Source organism: Engraulis encrasicolus, chromosome 1 (genome assembly GCF_034702125.1).
Source record: "Engraulis encrasicolus isolate BLACKSEA-1 chromosome 1, IST_EnEncr_1.0, whole genome shotgun sequence".
Lineage (NCBI taxonomy): Eukaryota > Metazoa > Chordata > Actinopteri > Clupeiformes > Engraulidae > Engraulis > Engraulis encrasicolus.
Window position 1 is genome coordinate 55,464,339 of NC_085857.1, and position 15,105 is coordinate 55,479,443.

At 41.9% G+C, this 15,105-nt stretch overlaps 2 long non-coding RNA genes and 9 other non-coding genes across 11 annotated transcripts; 10 read left to right on the plus strand and 1 right to left on the minus strand.

Moving 5' to 3' along the window:
* The first annotated feature begins 2,066 nt into the window (after positions 1-2,066).
* Positions 2,067-2,152, plus strand: LOC134458923 (small nucleolar RNA SNORD60). The gene has a single exon (XR_010036699.1). It is a non-coding gene; the product is annotated as a small nucleolar RNA SNORD60 (small nucleolar RNA).
* Positions 2,153-2,438: 286 nt separating this feature from the next.
* On the plus strand, positions 2,439-2,523 carry LOC134458929 (small nucleolar RNA SNORD60). Its single transcript, XR_010036700.1, has one exon. It is a non-coding gene; the product is annotated as a small nucleolar RNA SNORD60 (small nucleolar RNA).
* Positions 2,524-2,828: 305 nt separating this feature from the next.
* Positions 2,829-2,913, plus strand: LOC134458947 (small nucleolar RNA SNORD60). Its single transcript, XR_010036713.1, has one exon. It is a non-coding gene; the product is annotated as a small nucleolar RNA SNORD60 (small nucleolar RNA).
* A 296-nt stretch (positions 2,914-3,209) lies between these two features.
* Positions 3,210-3,294, plus strand: LOC134458934 (small nucleolar RNA SNORD60). Its single transcript, XR_010036703.1, has one exon. It is a non-coding gene; the product is annotated as a small nucleolar RNA SNORD60 (small nucleolar RNA).
* A 488-nt stretch (positions 3,295-3,782) lies between these two features.
* Positions 3,783-3,867, plus strand: LOC134458889 (small nucleolar RNA SNORD60). The gene has a single exon (XR_010036687.1). It is a non-coding gene; the product is annotated as a small nucleolar RNA SNORD60 (small nucleolar RNA).
* A 212-nt stretch (positions 3,868-4,079) lies between these two features.
* LOC134458939 (small nucleolar RNA SNORD60) lies at positions 4,080-4,161 on the plus strand. Its single transcript, XR_010036704.1, has one exon. It is a non-coding gene; the product is annotated as a small nucleolar RNA SNORD60 (small nucleolar RNA).
* Positions 4,162-4,291: 130 nt separating this feature from the next.
* Positions 4,292-7,293, plus strand: LOC134443406 (uncharacterized). Its single transcript, XR_010033665.1, has 4 exons — positions 4,292-4,379; positions 4,711-4,788; positions 5,118-5,202; positions 5,448-7,293. It is a non-coding gene; the product is annotated as an uncharacterized LOC134443406 (long non-coding RNA).
* LOC134458896 (small nucleolar RNA SNORD60) lies at positions 4,426-4,510 on the plus strand. The gene has a single exon (XR_010036692.1). It is a non-coding gene; the product is annotated as a small nucleolar RNA SNORD60 (small nucleolar RNA).
* On the plus strand, positions 4,889-4,973 carry LOC134458904 (small nucleolar RNA SNORD60). Its single transcript, XR_010036694.1, has one exon. It is a non-coding gene; the product is annotated as a small nucleolar RNA SNORD60 (small nucleolar RNA).
* LOC134458911 (small nucleolar RNA SNORD60) lies at positions 5,237-5,321 on the plus strand. Its single transcript, XR_010036695.1, has one exon. It is a non-coding gene; the product is annotated as a small nucleolar RNA SNORD60 (small nucleolar RNA).
* Positions 7,294-12,235: 4,942 nt separating the features above from the next.
* On the minus strand, positions 12,236-13,315 carry LOC134443472 (uncharacterized). The gene is made up of 3 exons (XR_010033686.1): positions 13,205-13,315; positions 12,589-12,669; positions 12,236-12,286 (listed from the first exon to the last, which is right to left on the minus strand). It is a non-coding gene; the product is annotated as an uncharacterized LOC134443472 (long non-coding RNA).
* Between the last annotated feature and the right edge of the window lie 1,790 nt (positions 13,316-15,105).

Consider the following 15,105-nt stretch of genomic DNA (forward strand, 5'->3'; position numbering starts at 1 on the left):
TAGAGCTCATTACTACAAAGTCCAGATAGATATTTTGAACCATCACACTTGCCCATCACTAACATTAGATGCAATATAATCCATGTACTTTCTTTATTGTAAATATCAGACATGCTCAGCTCACCACAACAGTATGCAGCGGAAGTTTACACAACAACTCCTGCGCTGCGTTCTTCTTCTGGGTTTTTTCCCCCACGTAGAAATCGCAGTTTGTAACCTAAATTCTGCGTAGCGCCACCAGCGGCATGAATGGGAATGAGGAGATGTACGACAGCTATAATGACTGGCTGCAGGCTTGCAGCCGGGTCAGTGGTGACGTCACCACTGACCTGCTCCGGGACCTGCTCCGGGACAGTGTCGACGTCACACGCGATGAAGTGGACGATGTGGCAGGTTCGCGTCCCCGAGGGGGAGTTGTGTTACTTTGGCAACTGAGATAGCAAGCTTGCACTGCACACAATGTGTTATTATTATTACTATTATTATTATTATTATTATTATTATTATTATTATTATTATTATTTTCTTATGTAGGCCTATGCCTACATCGTCTTTCAGAAAAAAAAGGCCTCGGCTATCTTTGACAGACGGCCACGTCATGTGTCGTTAATCTTCAACCACCAGCAAAGAGGTGTTTGCCTGTTTTAATGTTCCACGTGATAGCCTACTCTGTTAGTTGGCCTTTCGTTTCTTTCCCGGCACACACTTATAACATTACGTGGTGTTGTGTCGTAATAAACACTCGTAGGTATAATAACTGTACGTTTATTAAAGCAGATGAAAAGGTAAGTATGAGAGCGTATTACAGGAGCGTGGCTTCACTCTCAGCACTGTACTACTACTCTGGTGATACAGTAGACAACGCATCTATGTAGGCACAGGCTCCACCTAGTGGACTGGTTGCATATAACACATTGCATATACCACACGTGGTGTATCAATAAACCACGAAAAATGCCATATAACCTCGACTACTCGAACAAAACAAATGTTACAGAGTACAGACAGCCTTTCGGCGAAACAAGCCTTTAACTGAAGGGCGACTACTCCACGCAACGTGTTGCACATGCGCAGAGCGGGGACACAGACCACAAAACATAACATTCGACATTAAGCAACATTATAGGCCTACGTGTTAAAAACATGTCTTCTCAATTTAAAGTCTGAATTTCAAAAGACGAGACCGAGGATCGGATTGTTTACATTTTAGCTTGATGTCGCGGTCTTGTAGGCCCACAGACTGTTGTGTGGCTCACGTGTGACGTCGACTCTGTCCCGCAGTTCAGCGGTGACGTCACCACTGACCCGGCTGCAAGCCTGCAGCCAGACCCCTCTCTACGACAGGGCTGGATGTTGTAGTTTCCAGATGTTTGCAGTATTTGGTGATTGACGTCTAACTGTACTACAAGTCCCATAATGCATTGCTCAATTAACTTCTTCAAGTTTTCTTCCTGCTATGTCGTTCGCTCACTTTGCCGCGGCTGTCGTTGCGAGTAGAGTATGGTCATCATGTGCTCCGGTAAAGTGAAATATGGGGTCGGAATGTCCAAAAACACTGGATCTGTGGTCGCTGGTAAGTTGCACATTTCGTGAATGTTCTTTTTGAGCGAGTTAACGTGCACACGTGGATGTTAAACTTAGGCGATTTCTCTTTAGCAGTTCTCTCGCGTGGTTGATGGCCGTTCTCCTCGTGCCCACACGTGTCCTCCTCATGGTGCGAGACAATTATTCCAAAGTTACTTAAAACACCTCAACGACTATAGGCATCTACCTGCCGCATTGAGTCACAATCAAGACTGTATTACGACACTAATACCTAGATACCCCCTTTATGAATTAATGTAATGGCTGGTTGCAACTTGGTGCCCCTGGGCCTTTTTGATGATCTGGTCCAGCGGCGCACTTGTGCACTTTGGGCACCATGTTTCAGTGCGGAACTAATGCGTCTCACGCACTGAGGCATGTACACCAAAGTGCACTGTTTGAGATCCAGCCATTTCTCTTTCACCTCGGCATCAGCCTCATACGCGTAGCCTACGTGTGAACTTGAAGTACTTATGTGTTTGAGCTTGTGATGATTATTCAACATTTCTGACACCTCGAATGAGCTACACAAGTAGCGTCTTGATTCCAAAGCACAAATCTGAAGCTCTTTCTTACACGTATTGATAACCTACGTATTGATTTGCTGAGATCCATACAGACAAGCACAAACAAACTCTTATGGCAATTGTCAATGTGTGTGTGAAAAGCACAAAACAATCTAATTGTGTGTGTCTGTCTTTCTGTCAGATGGAAAATCCATTCTTGTCCCTGGGCTTCACCTTGAAGTATCAACTCAGCCAGGTATGTTCATGCATTAATTCTCTCTCACACACACACACACACACACACACACACACACACACACACACACACACACACACACACACACACTGAGCTGGTGATGATTATTCAACATTTCTGACACCTCGAATGAGCTACTGAAGTAGCACCTGATTACCAAGCTAAAATCTGAAGCTCTCTGACACACACACACACACACACACACACACACACACACACACACACACACACACACACACACACACACACACACACACACACACACACACACACACACACACACCTGCTTGTGTTAAAACTAATTAGAGTTCTTGCTGTGTGTTTGTGCAGCAGATGGTCTGCAGCAGTGGCCTGGGCGTGCCTCACCTTGGAGTAGCAACTGATCTGTAAGTACACACACACACACACGTTTTTTAATTTTCACACAGACACGCACGCACACATGCGTTTGTTCATTTTCTTTCAAACATACACACCCTCTGAGCTGGTGATGATACTGTAACCTTTCTGACACCTCTTCTGAGTTGCTCTAGCAGCACCTGATTGGCAATCACACATCTGAAGCTCTTACATATCCAGTATGTGTGCAGGTAGTGATGCATACAAAACCTGCGCACCAACTTCTGTGTGTGTCTGTGTGTCTGTGTGTCTGTGTGTCTGTGTGTCTGTGTGTGTTTCCAGCTAGTGTGGACCCTGGTGTGGATGTCACACAACCAGGTACGTACAGTATACATACATACATACATGTAATTTATTCTCTCTCTCTCTCTCTCTCTCTCTCTCTCTCTCTCTCTCTCTCTCTCTCTCTCTCTCTCTCTCTCTCTCTCTCTCTCTCTCTCTCTCTCTCTCTCTCTCTCTCTCTGAGCTGGTGATGATACTGTAACCTTTCTGACACCTCTTCTGAGCTGCTCTAGCAGCACCTGATTGGCTATCACACATCTGAAGCTCTTAGATATACACATGCATGTAACATGGTTCCCACTGCTCATGGAATTTCCTGGAATATCATGGAAATTGTTTTCAGTCATGGAATTGGAGTATTTTCCATTTACAGTCAAGGACTGTCATTGGATTTTTAGTCATGTCTAAAATAATTTCATTTGAAAGACTGATAAGCTCACAAATTGATGACCGTTCCACAGTCTTATCAATATGTTGGGTATGGAAAGGTCATGTAAAGTTTGTTGGGGTTTTTTGGTCAGGAAAAGTCATGGAGTTTTATGTCTGGTTTGGAGTGGGAACCCTGATGCAATAACTAGCACTGCAGTGGGATGCATTCAAATACTTGCACACCGACTCCAGTTGTTAACGATACTGTTTGTTAATCGTGCGTGTGTGTCCGTGTCCAGATGGAGCAGCTAGTGTGGATGTCACCTTGGAGAAACTCAACCCAGGTACAGTCTCTCGCTCTCTCTCTCGCTCTCTCTTTCTCTCTCAGCTGGTGATGATTATTTTACATTTCTGACACCTCGAATGAGCTACACAAGTAGCACCTGATTACCAAGCTAAAATCTGAAGCTCTTACACACTTAATACACACACTGAAGCTCATGCGTACTAGCTACTGAGGTGCTGTTTGTTTCACTAGTGTTTAACTTGTGTGTCCAGGTGGAGCAGCTAGTTTTGGACCCTGGTGTGGACGTCACCAAAGAGTAGGAACTCCAGGTTTGTACATATTCATTAATTTACAAACACACACACACACACACACACACACACACACACACACACTGAGCTTGTGATTATTTTACATTTCTGACACCTCGAATGAGCTACTGAAGTAGCACTTGATTACCAAGCTAAAATCTGAAGCTCTTACACTTCATACACACACTCGCGCACCTACTTTACTGAAGCTCACACATGCCCTTCTGAGAGTCTTGTCTGTCATTGGTGTTCTACTTGTAGATCTGAGATCTGATTGGCTGGTTTTGTCTTTCTGTCACAGGAGGAGACTGCTGATTGGTCTTCTGGCATCACGTCTGCAGGAAGTCACTGCTCATTGGTTGTAGTGGCTTGAAGACATGACTTAAGTACGTATACAGACACACACACACACACACACACAGACACACTCTGAGCTGGTGATGATTATTTTATATTTCTGACACCTCGAATGAGCTACACAAGTAGCACCTGATTCTAAAGCACAAATCTGAAGCTCTTAACACTGTTACACACACACGCGTAACCAAACAGCTGATGACAAGCGTTTGATAAGCACTTGGCATTCAAATCGTTTTTGGAGGAGAAAAAAAGCAGCACACGCACGCACACACCTGAAACAAACTTATACCTGCACCCTTTCCTAAGAAATGCTATATTTCATGGTGATCTGATGGTGATGTTGCCTTCCTGTTACAGGTCGCAGCATATTGGGCGGTGGTCACCATGGCTACAGGAGGAGAGAAAGCTGATTGGCCAGTGGCAGAAGCAGCTCAGGTATGTACAGACACGCACGCGCGCACACTCACGCGCACACACACACACACACACACACACACACACACACACACACACACACACACACACACACACACTGAGCTTGTGATGATTATTTTACATTTCTGACACCTCGAATGAGCTACTGAAGTAGCACCTGATTACCAAGCTAAAATCTGAAGCTCTTACACACTTAATACACACACACACACACACACACACCTGATTGAAGTTATGAAGTTCTTGTACACATGGGCCACTGAGACTCTTGTCTGTCATTAGTGTTTTGCTTTGAGATCTGATTGGCTGGTTTTGTTTTTGTGTTACAGGAGGAGACTGCTGATTGGTCTGCTGTCATCACGGCTACAGGAAGTCACTACTCATTGGTTGCCGTGGCTTGAAGACATGACTCGAGTACGTTTACATGCGCGCGCAGCTACACACACTGAGCTTGTGATGATTATTTAACATTTCTGACACCTCGAATGATCTACACAAGTAGCACCTGATTCTAAAGCACAAATCTGAAGCTCTCTGACACACATTAGCACACACTTGCCTTTACGGCAGTCGTTCCTGAACCCGGCTGCGATACTGCCCCCTTTTGGGCCCCCTTGAATATTTACCCAATCACTGATGGCGTTTTTCTTCTGCTACAGAAACAGGAGGAGACTTCTGCCCATTGGTCAGTGCACATCGTGGCTACAGGAAGTGACTGCCGATTGGTCGACTGAAAGAGGACGAAAGTGCTATGTGGGGGGACTTCTGGTGTGCTGCTGTTACCTGTGTTACCATGGTAGTGTTGTGGAGATCCTGGATCCATGTGATGTCATGTGAATGCTCCTTTAGGAGACCTGTGACGAAGAATCGTGCAAGAGAGAAAGATATCCCAAACTCTGCCCATCCAATGCAATGGAGTTTGCTCACATTCTGTCTCCTAAGGGGGCGTTGTCCCCTCTGAGGCTGTCCTCATGTTTTAGCGTATGTATTGCATGCTAGTGCATTTGGCGCGTTGGTGCGACGCCTTTTGAAGTTAACACGTGCTCCTCAGGAGCAACGGTAAAGCGTTTTCATGCACTTTTGGCACCTGACGAGGTTTGCACAGTTTTCCCGCCGTGTCTGCGATTTTCTTTTGCCACAGGGCATTTCTGTTGCTAAACGCAAATATGCTTTACTGTGCCCTAACCAAAACCATTCCTAAAACTAACCTGTCAGTAAAGTCATGTTTCTGCTGTTTTACTATTGCCGAGAACAGCAACATTTGGCAAATTTCTAGCTAAATTGTGCCTAAACCAAAACCATCCCCAAATCGAACCCGTCGTGGAGCACGCCTTAACTTGCAAAGGCATGTTGGACACACGCGATAGTGTTGCTTTTTGTGGCGTTTGCACAAGTGCGCTACCGCCATCTACAGCACTAAGGGAACTCAACCGACACCACATGGATACCGGAAAGGAACGAGACTGAAGTATCTTTCTCTCTTATACGATTCTTTGCCTGCAGTTAGGAGACCTTTGGAGGCTTTAGGTTGAGAATAAATTGGCACTGTAGATGGTAGCAGCGCACATCTTCTGCAAGCCAAATGCCACAGAAAGAGAAGAATGGGACAGCGCCCCCTTAGGAGACCGAACCTCAGCACGCTCCTTTGCATTGGGTGAGCCTTTGGTAGCCTAGACGCAGGACTCGAGACTGAAGTTTTGTTGCCTACAACTGAACTGTAAACATTATGATCAGTTGAACTCTTATTGTCAGCAAGTGTGATGTTCAGTTGAACCCTTGACTGAACTTCACCGCTGTTTTGCCGGCTATATATCACTACTGTACACTGTATATGCATTGACTTCAATGCTGAAGTGTAAACTTCACTACTGTATTATTATGTATGTGTAGTGCAAGTCATTTGCTGGATCTCAAAAGGCACACTTGTGCACTTCGGCACTATGTTTCAGTGCGTAACTAATACGCCATACACACTGAAACATGAACACTGAAGTGCACAAGTGCATCATGTGAGATCCAGCAATTGTTTGTGTTTTTCGACAAAAGGTCCATTCTCAGAGACTCGTCACATCCAGGACACAATCTGTTTGTTTTTACTGCTGCCATCTGGCAGTAGATACAGGTCCTTGAAAACCAGGAAAAATAGACTGAAAAACAGCTTTTACCCAGCGGCTATTACTGCACTAAATTATCTTAAACTGTCTTATACATACTTTTCTAACTTTTTTTATATGCACAATTTTATTGCTTAAACAAGGAAAGCTCAATTTCGTTCTCGTTACAATGACAAATGAGGCGTTCTATGCTGTTGTACATGCATGTGCTTCATGCAGTGTGTATGCGTAGCTGTGTACTACCCCAATTTAAGTCTTCAATACATGGCATAATGACGTACTCATGACATTACTACCATTATTAACTTAACTGTTGTTCACTGTACACTTCTGAACCATTGTGTTAAATAAAATGGGATTGTTGCTTCAGAAACATGCTCGTTTTTGCTCGTGTTTCTCTTGGATAGGAGTTTGATGTAGGCAGATTTTAGTTTCCAAAGCCAACACTACAGAATTGTGTGTAATAATTTGTGACTGCTGTTTGTGGGAAGAACTTGTTTTGATATTTTAAAATTGCCTTCAAGACTAGCCAGGCAGCTGTGCCCTAATGGTTCGGGAGGTGATCTTAAGATCAGAGGGTTGCCTGTTCAAATCCCACCCTGACGTCTCCCTTCACGTCCATCCATGGCTCCATGGCCACGTTGCTCCAGGGACTGTAACCAATAACCTGTACCTAAGTAACTTGCTTTGGCGAAAGCAAGAGCTAAGTATAATGAAATGTATACCACTAGGGGTGGTACATGAGCACACTGCAAGGGCAACTGGTAATTAAGAAATGAATGGTGAATAGTCATGTTGGGATGGAGGAGAGGAGACTAAGAGGTTTGACAGAAGTGAGTGGAAGGTTGTGCAAGTTTTTTTGTCTTTATTCAAGGGTCATTTTTAATTATTGTGAGGCCATTTCCTTCAGATTCTCTATGGCATTTTGACAATTGTTCTCAGCTTCTCTTATTTTTCATATTGAAAGTTATGCTAAACCCATTGCCTTTATCTGCTGAGCTGAAGAGTGTTAGAGTGGCTATTGGGTCTGTGAAAGCCAGTTAAAATAGCCTGGTGCGCTCTCTCTCACACACACTAGGTTTTTTTCCACCTTTTGTATTAAGTCAACAGTGTTTTTTTTAGGTTGGCCTTACCTGCAGATGTGAAAAGCAAGACCAGAGATTCTTAAAGTATAGAGATATGCCAACATAATAGGTTTCTATGGGCACCTAACATGACCAGGTTCCGGTCTGCCTAAAGGGGCGTGTCATAATGCTCCTAGCATTGAATAGAACAGTCCTCAGGTCTGCCTAAAGGGGGATTTCCCCCCCCCAATAATAGAACCCGGAAACAATGGGCCAATGGAACCTCTCTCTCTACTCTCTCTGGCAAGACTGTTGAGGATGGAGTTGCTGGTTAGGAGGTTCTCGTGAGGCATGGAGCTGCCCTGGTCCCGATGCTGACTGTCCATCACCACCATGTGGATCATCAACGCCATTATGACGCTGAGCAGGAACAACTTCTTCCCTCTGCATCCACACATCCACACGCATACGCGCACACACACGACAGGAGAGATACAGGGTATATGCCACATTAAAGAAAATCACACCCATCACTTAAAGGGGTATGCCACTATTTTGGGGCTTAATACAGTTAAAATCGTTGGCCAGGGTTTATAAAGGTGGTAAAGTGTCTTACTTTTCATGTAAGCCGTTGTCTTGCTTTAAGACAAGTTAAAAGAGGGAGTATGTCGCTAAGCTAGTGAAAGTCAATGGATCCGTGTAGCATGTAGCAATGCTACATGGATGCATTGACTTTCACTAGCTTAGCGACATACTCCCTCTTTTAACTTGTCTTAAAGCAAGACAACGCTTCACATGAAAATTAAGACACTTTACCACCTTTATAAACCCCAGCCAACGATTTTAACTGTATTAAGCCCCAAAATAGTGGCATACCCCTTTAAATGCAAAAAATCTGGTTGAACAACAGATACGACACTGCCGACCTGTGGGGTCACCGTGCAACTGTGGCCTAATGTACATCCAGGCCCGCTGCTAAGATTTTGGAGGCCCCCCTCATAATTGAATAATAATAAAATAATAATCTACTAAGTAATATATAGAAGTTTTGTAATAATGTAATTCAATATTTTTTTCGTGACGTTTTTTAGTCAATCTCAATTTAATAAGCCCCAATTTGGGGGCAAAGTGGTTGGTGCCCCAAGCATTCTGCATCCTCTGCTTGTGGCCCTGTGTACATCCTCTGTTTGTTCATGAGTGCTGAAGCTTTGAATATTCTTCTATAGGGCCTACATGATCTCTGCCATAAAGACATTCAAATGATGGCTCAGTTCAAACAGACGTGCGCAACACAGCACAGGAAGAAATTGCAGGCCCATATGAAATAGCCTACTTATTGGCCCAGACAGTGGCCCTCATTTATCAAACTTGCGTAGAAACCATCGCAGAAATGAGCGCAGATCTTGTCGTACGACGAGGCTCACGTGAGATTTACTAAACATGTGTACCTCTCCAATCTCATCTCATCATCTCATAAGAGCGAGCGGCTGTTGATAAATCCAGCGTCTGAAAACCATCGTAATTAGAATAATCACACCTTCTCTAAACTGGCGGGAAGGAGACCGCACCCCTGAGTTTGCGACATGGAGAGACGCAAACCGGCTAAAACATCCACATTTCTGGTTGATTGACAGCTTGAAATTAGGCTTTACGCGAGGTAGACAACAAAATAACACGTGGAAATAATCAACAGCAGTAGTCAACACTGTTTCGGTTCTCAATATGGAAGGGGTAGAGATTGATTTCCAAATAATGATGGTTAGCCCACAATGAAATGTTTGATTGACTACAGTAGACATAATGAAGATATTTTTTAATGAATATTATTTAAATATATGAAAATTAAATATGATGATCTTTTGTAAACGAGGTCAAGAAAAGGGTCCTACGTGAAACTGGCCAACAAACAGTGCCCAAACAATTGGTTGGGGAAGGAGAGTTGTACATGTCCAGTGCGCTATCCTTCTCGCGCTCATGTGCGTCCTGCTTCTCCAGCGCTCCAGTCCTTCGACCGGATAGCCCTTTTACCACCTATGGAGTGGACACCAATAAAATGTTATAGGACACACACATGGTGTAGTATATATTGGGATAGTAGTTGTGTGCGATCAAACGTTGAAACTCAACCGGGAGATTATTAGGCTATCTGTAGGTTATTGATTGATGTGCGCATGAACTCCCAGCTGTTAAAAAGAACGGACGTCGGTCATTCATCCCACGACTGAAGGCACATTACGCGGCTGTAGGCCTATATTGCACAAATATTCACACATCACGTCAAATCACAAATTAGAAGTCTCTTGTTCCTATGCCAAATTAACGCAGCGCTCTCACCCAGATAGCAAAAATGTTCTGGGCTTTTTATGGCCCAGAAACCTTGGTTCTTCCTGGCAATATGCCACAATATGCAGGGGTTACTCCCGGGCCTAAAACGGCCCACAAGATTTTGCCGGAATCATGCCAGAAAGCAGCCAGTAGAATGCCAAGAACGTTCGACAGAGTGCCGGCACCTTACCAAATGTTTGCCAGAAGACCCAGAAATGGCCCATGAGCCTACCACAAGATTGCCAGAACCCTACCGATTAAAACCCATAAATATGCCGGAATGTATTTAACCTTCCCAATAATAATAATAATAAAGAATAAAACCCACAAAAAATCATGCAAATTGGCCATTTATTATCTTTAGTAGGCTACAACATTCATCCATTCAATAGATTTTGGAAATTGAAAATGTATGACATTTTAAACAAGAATTTTCAGAAAAGAAAACAAAATGATCAAAATGCATTTTTTTAAACTCACAGCCTTTCTTAAAATATCCCTTCATATGTTTAAAATGGAATTTTCCAAAAAAAACAAACCAAATGATAAACACGTTTCTTAACATATCCCTTTGAGTTATTAAAAAAAAAGTTCAGAAAATAAACAAAATAATAAACATTTTGTAACGCATAAACCTTTAAGATATCGGTGAGAAAAACAGTGCAGTCGCACATTGTATTTTCTTCTGTGAACATGTGTTAATCATATAGACAAACATGTAAAATACATACAATCAGGGTGCGGTTTGTAGGGGGATTGTCCCCTCTTCTGGTTTTGATATTGTCACTTTTTCCACATGATTTTAATCATAGTTTAATGTAACTCCATTGATATTGTTGACATCTGAAACACATCCCCCTTTCTGGTTTTCTGACAAATCGCACCCGGCATACAATATAAAAAGTTGAGTCCTTTCCTGAGACGTTCTGCAGTCAGGGAGCTCCTGAGACATTTGACCCACAGGTACCAAACATACTTTTTAAGGCGACATCTTTGTCATGATGTGTTAATTCAGCACTGTGGCATAAATCATCTCAATTACAAAATACATCAAAGTGAAGCGAATGGGTATACAAGAGTCTGACTATCAACATTTTAAAATATCTTCCCACAACAAAGTTCCTCAAAATTGACAAAGGTGTTCCTCCAAAAAATGGATGCAGTCAAGCCACCGATGCAGCCTTTTCGATCTTGGCTACTTTGAGCATGTGTGTGTGTGTCTGACCTAGTTCACAGTCCAGTGTGTTTGTGTGTGTACCGTAGCATGCATGCGTGCAGGTATTTGTTGCTGCTTGGGATGCCATTGTGGTTCGGATGAAGGCACACCACACCTGGGGAGAAAGTCAATGCTGAAGGACAGGACTCGCGTAGGTGGGGCACGATGGTGGAATCATTGCCGTGTGTATCGATTCAGATTATTTGCCAACATCACCAGAGACTCATCTTGTTGGAGAGTGCGTGTATGTGTGTGCACGTGCGCCTGTGTCTATGTGCATGTTTATATGCTGGTGTGTGTGTGTGTGTGTGTGTGTGTGTCTGTGTGTGCTGGGCATAAAAAAGGGCAAATGTCTGACATTCCGTTCTTGGTCTGTGCTTCTCTTCCTCACCCCATCTCAGTCTGCTGCCAGGTACAGCCACCTCTTCGTACGATTTTCCACCTCCTAGTGGGTGGCCTGGATGCATCTCTCTATTTCTCCAAAAAGTAAAGATACAAAAATGGCATTGAATCAGCAAATTTCAATGATCATTTCACCTGCAACAACATTCTTAAACTAAATTGAGATTTGTAAATACAGTTCATTTTTTCATGGGACAACAATTAATACATTTCACTTTGACACATTGAATAGTAGCCAGCGTACAACAATATAACTACTTCAATTCAACTTCAGAATGCATCCATGTAAATCAACTTACTGCTTGAGGATGTCTGTCTGGCACCAAGACGAAAGCCCCCCTTTTGGTCCCTGGCTGGAACGTGGCACATGGACTGACCTGTAACGAGAGTGAGATATTTAAGTCCTGTTCTACATATACACAGGGTTAAAAAGTTCAGTATTATGCAAATTATATTATTTCACTGATATACCTAAATAATCAAGAAAAACTAAACAAAAAATTGGCATAAGTTTGTTTGTAGCACATGCACACTCAGAAAGATGGGCGGGCGGGCACGCGCACACACACATTTGATTTTTTATGGACTGACCTTATACGAGATTGGTAATCAAATGCTTGTGTTCTATTTAAAGACAATTCACATGATTTCCTTTATTTGATGTAGAAGATCAACTTACTGTTTGAGGATCTCTGTTGATCCATGTCACTGGAAATTCCTCTCGGGCCCCTGGCCTGAAGACGTGGGCTCATGGACTGACCTGTGACAAGAGCAATAGTCAAATGTTTGGGTCATTCTAGGTATAGGGGTCTGTTAAGTCCAGGCAGGATTCACTTTCACTGTCCAGTCTGCTCCTACAGTTATACACAGGGCTGTTAATTAACTTTTTTCTCCACCAGCCAAAATGGCAAGAATTTTACTATTAAAACACACACTTAATAATGACTCAAAGTGGCTAGTTGGTATTTTCTACATATGGCTAAAAAAATCAACTGTTCACTGGGAATGTTGATCATGGAGGAGTGCTGTTTCACTTTTTGTCCTCATAAGCAGGTGCACTTTGGCTCAAGGAAATAAAGTTGCTCAGAATTATGGTCAGACTTAGCTCCAGTGACTGTTGATAAGCCCTGCCAAAGATTCCAAGGCACACTGATGGTGAATTTAAAAAGCCTTTAATTAAACCCTTTAAGGCCTTATCACTAGCTGGAGCCAATTCTGACCATAATGTTAAGTCCTTTTTATGCATACAATAGACACCTTTATATTGCATCATTTTCTTATGTAAATCAACTTACTGCTTGAGGATCGCCGTCTTTCCTCATGTTGTAGAGCCTCCTCTTTGGTCCCTGTCCCTCACCCGTGTTAGTGAGCTGATGGACTCTCCTGTGACAAGAGTACATGGACTATTTTATTGCAAATCTGACATTACCTCGTGCATGTGTAATAATAAGGGCAGCTACTTTGTGTCCTCAAAGATATATCACACGTATGTCACAAACTGCCCTCTTTCGTCTGATAACGACCTAAGAAACTGGTGGCTATATTGCATCGGTAAAGCGATGTGGACTCGAGAATAGCACTAGAACTAGAGCTCAGGGTAAAGCAATAATCCGTGACCTGACATTAGTCATCATGTTCTCAACGAAGTGGGTGGCTATTAACCCTTTCATGCACGGTGTCCACATACGTGGACAGTAATTCTAACCCCACTTTAGATAGGTAAATAGTGGTTATTTTTTTCCAAATTGTATATGGGAAGTACCATGAGGTTCATTACAATACTTTAACAGCAATTATAACTTTTTGCACTAAATATTAAGTGTTTGATGACATCATCAATCTAAGAAATCCACCGATGTGAATTATGACCATAACAAGCATGTTTATATCTGAAAATCAACCACACCAAAGGGCAATTTCAGGTTTTAAAAAATATTATGATGTTTAGTACAGTTCACTTGAGAAGTCTATGTTGTTAAAATCCAAATTTACAATAAAGGTAGGTTTTTATACAATATAAAGCTACTGTCCACATATGTGGACGTTGCGCATCAAGGGAGTCTAATGATAAACATATTATTTATGATTACCGTGAGAATATTCTGCTCATTTTGGGCAAATACTTAATGTTATGAGCATTTATAATGATTATAGTGTGAAAATAAATTATTTTTAACATGTTAAACACATTTTAACACTTTTAATTTAATAAATTCAAGAAAAACTACCTAAAATTAGTGTTTCACGCACGTGTCTATAGGCATATTTCGGGTTTCTTTCACCACAAAATGACACAAATGATGTAGGAATGAGCCAGAATACATGCTGAATCAAATACAGATCTGTCTTCATCAGAATTGAAGTTTTTTTCCACATGCAACAAGGTTTCCCCACAAATCTTGCCATAGCTGTGTATGTAAATATTGCTAAATTGACAGTTTTTTTTTCTCTTTTTTCATCCTTGTTCGTTAAATACTGTAATATATAATGTGTAAGTGTCATATAATGTTGTAATATTACATATAGTAACATGGAAAGTAAGTAAAATAACTTGCATTTATAATAGGAGGTCTATTTAACACTATTTTTTCACAGAAAATACTTGAACATGCTGATGAATGACTACAAAACGCATGTGTCTGGAGGCAAATTTCATATTACCTTTCATATAGGGACAACATAAATGATGTAGGATTGAGCTAGAATCCATGCTGAATCAAATACAGATGTGTCTTCATCAGAATTTAAGGGTTTTTTCCACATACAACAAGGTTTCCCCACAAATCTTGCCATAGCTGTGTATGTAAATATTGCTAAATTGACAGTTTTTTTTTCTCTTTGTTTCATCTTTGTTCCTTAAATAGTGTAATGTATAATGCATAAGTGTCATATAATGTTGTAATATGACACAAGGTAACATGGAAAGTAAGTAAATTAACTTACATTTATAATAGGGGGTCTATTTAACACTATTTTTTACAGAAAATACTTGAAAATGCTGATGAATGACTACAGAATGCATGTGTCTGGAGGCAAATTTCATATTACCTTTCATATAGGGACAACATAAATGATGTAGGATTGAGCTAGAATCCATGCTGAATCAAATACAGATGTGTCTTCATCAGAATTTAAGGTTTTTTCCACATGCAACAAGGTTTCCCCACAAATCTTGCCATAGCTGTGTATGTAAATA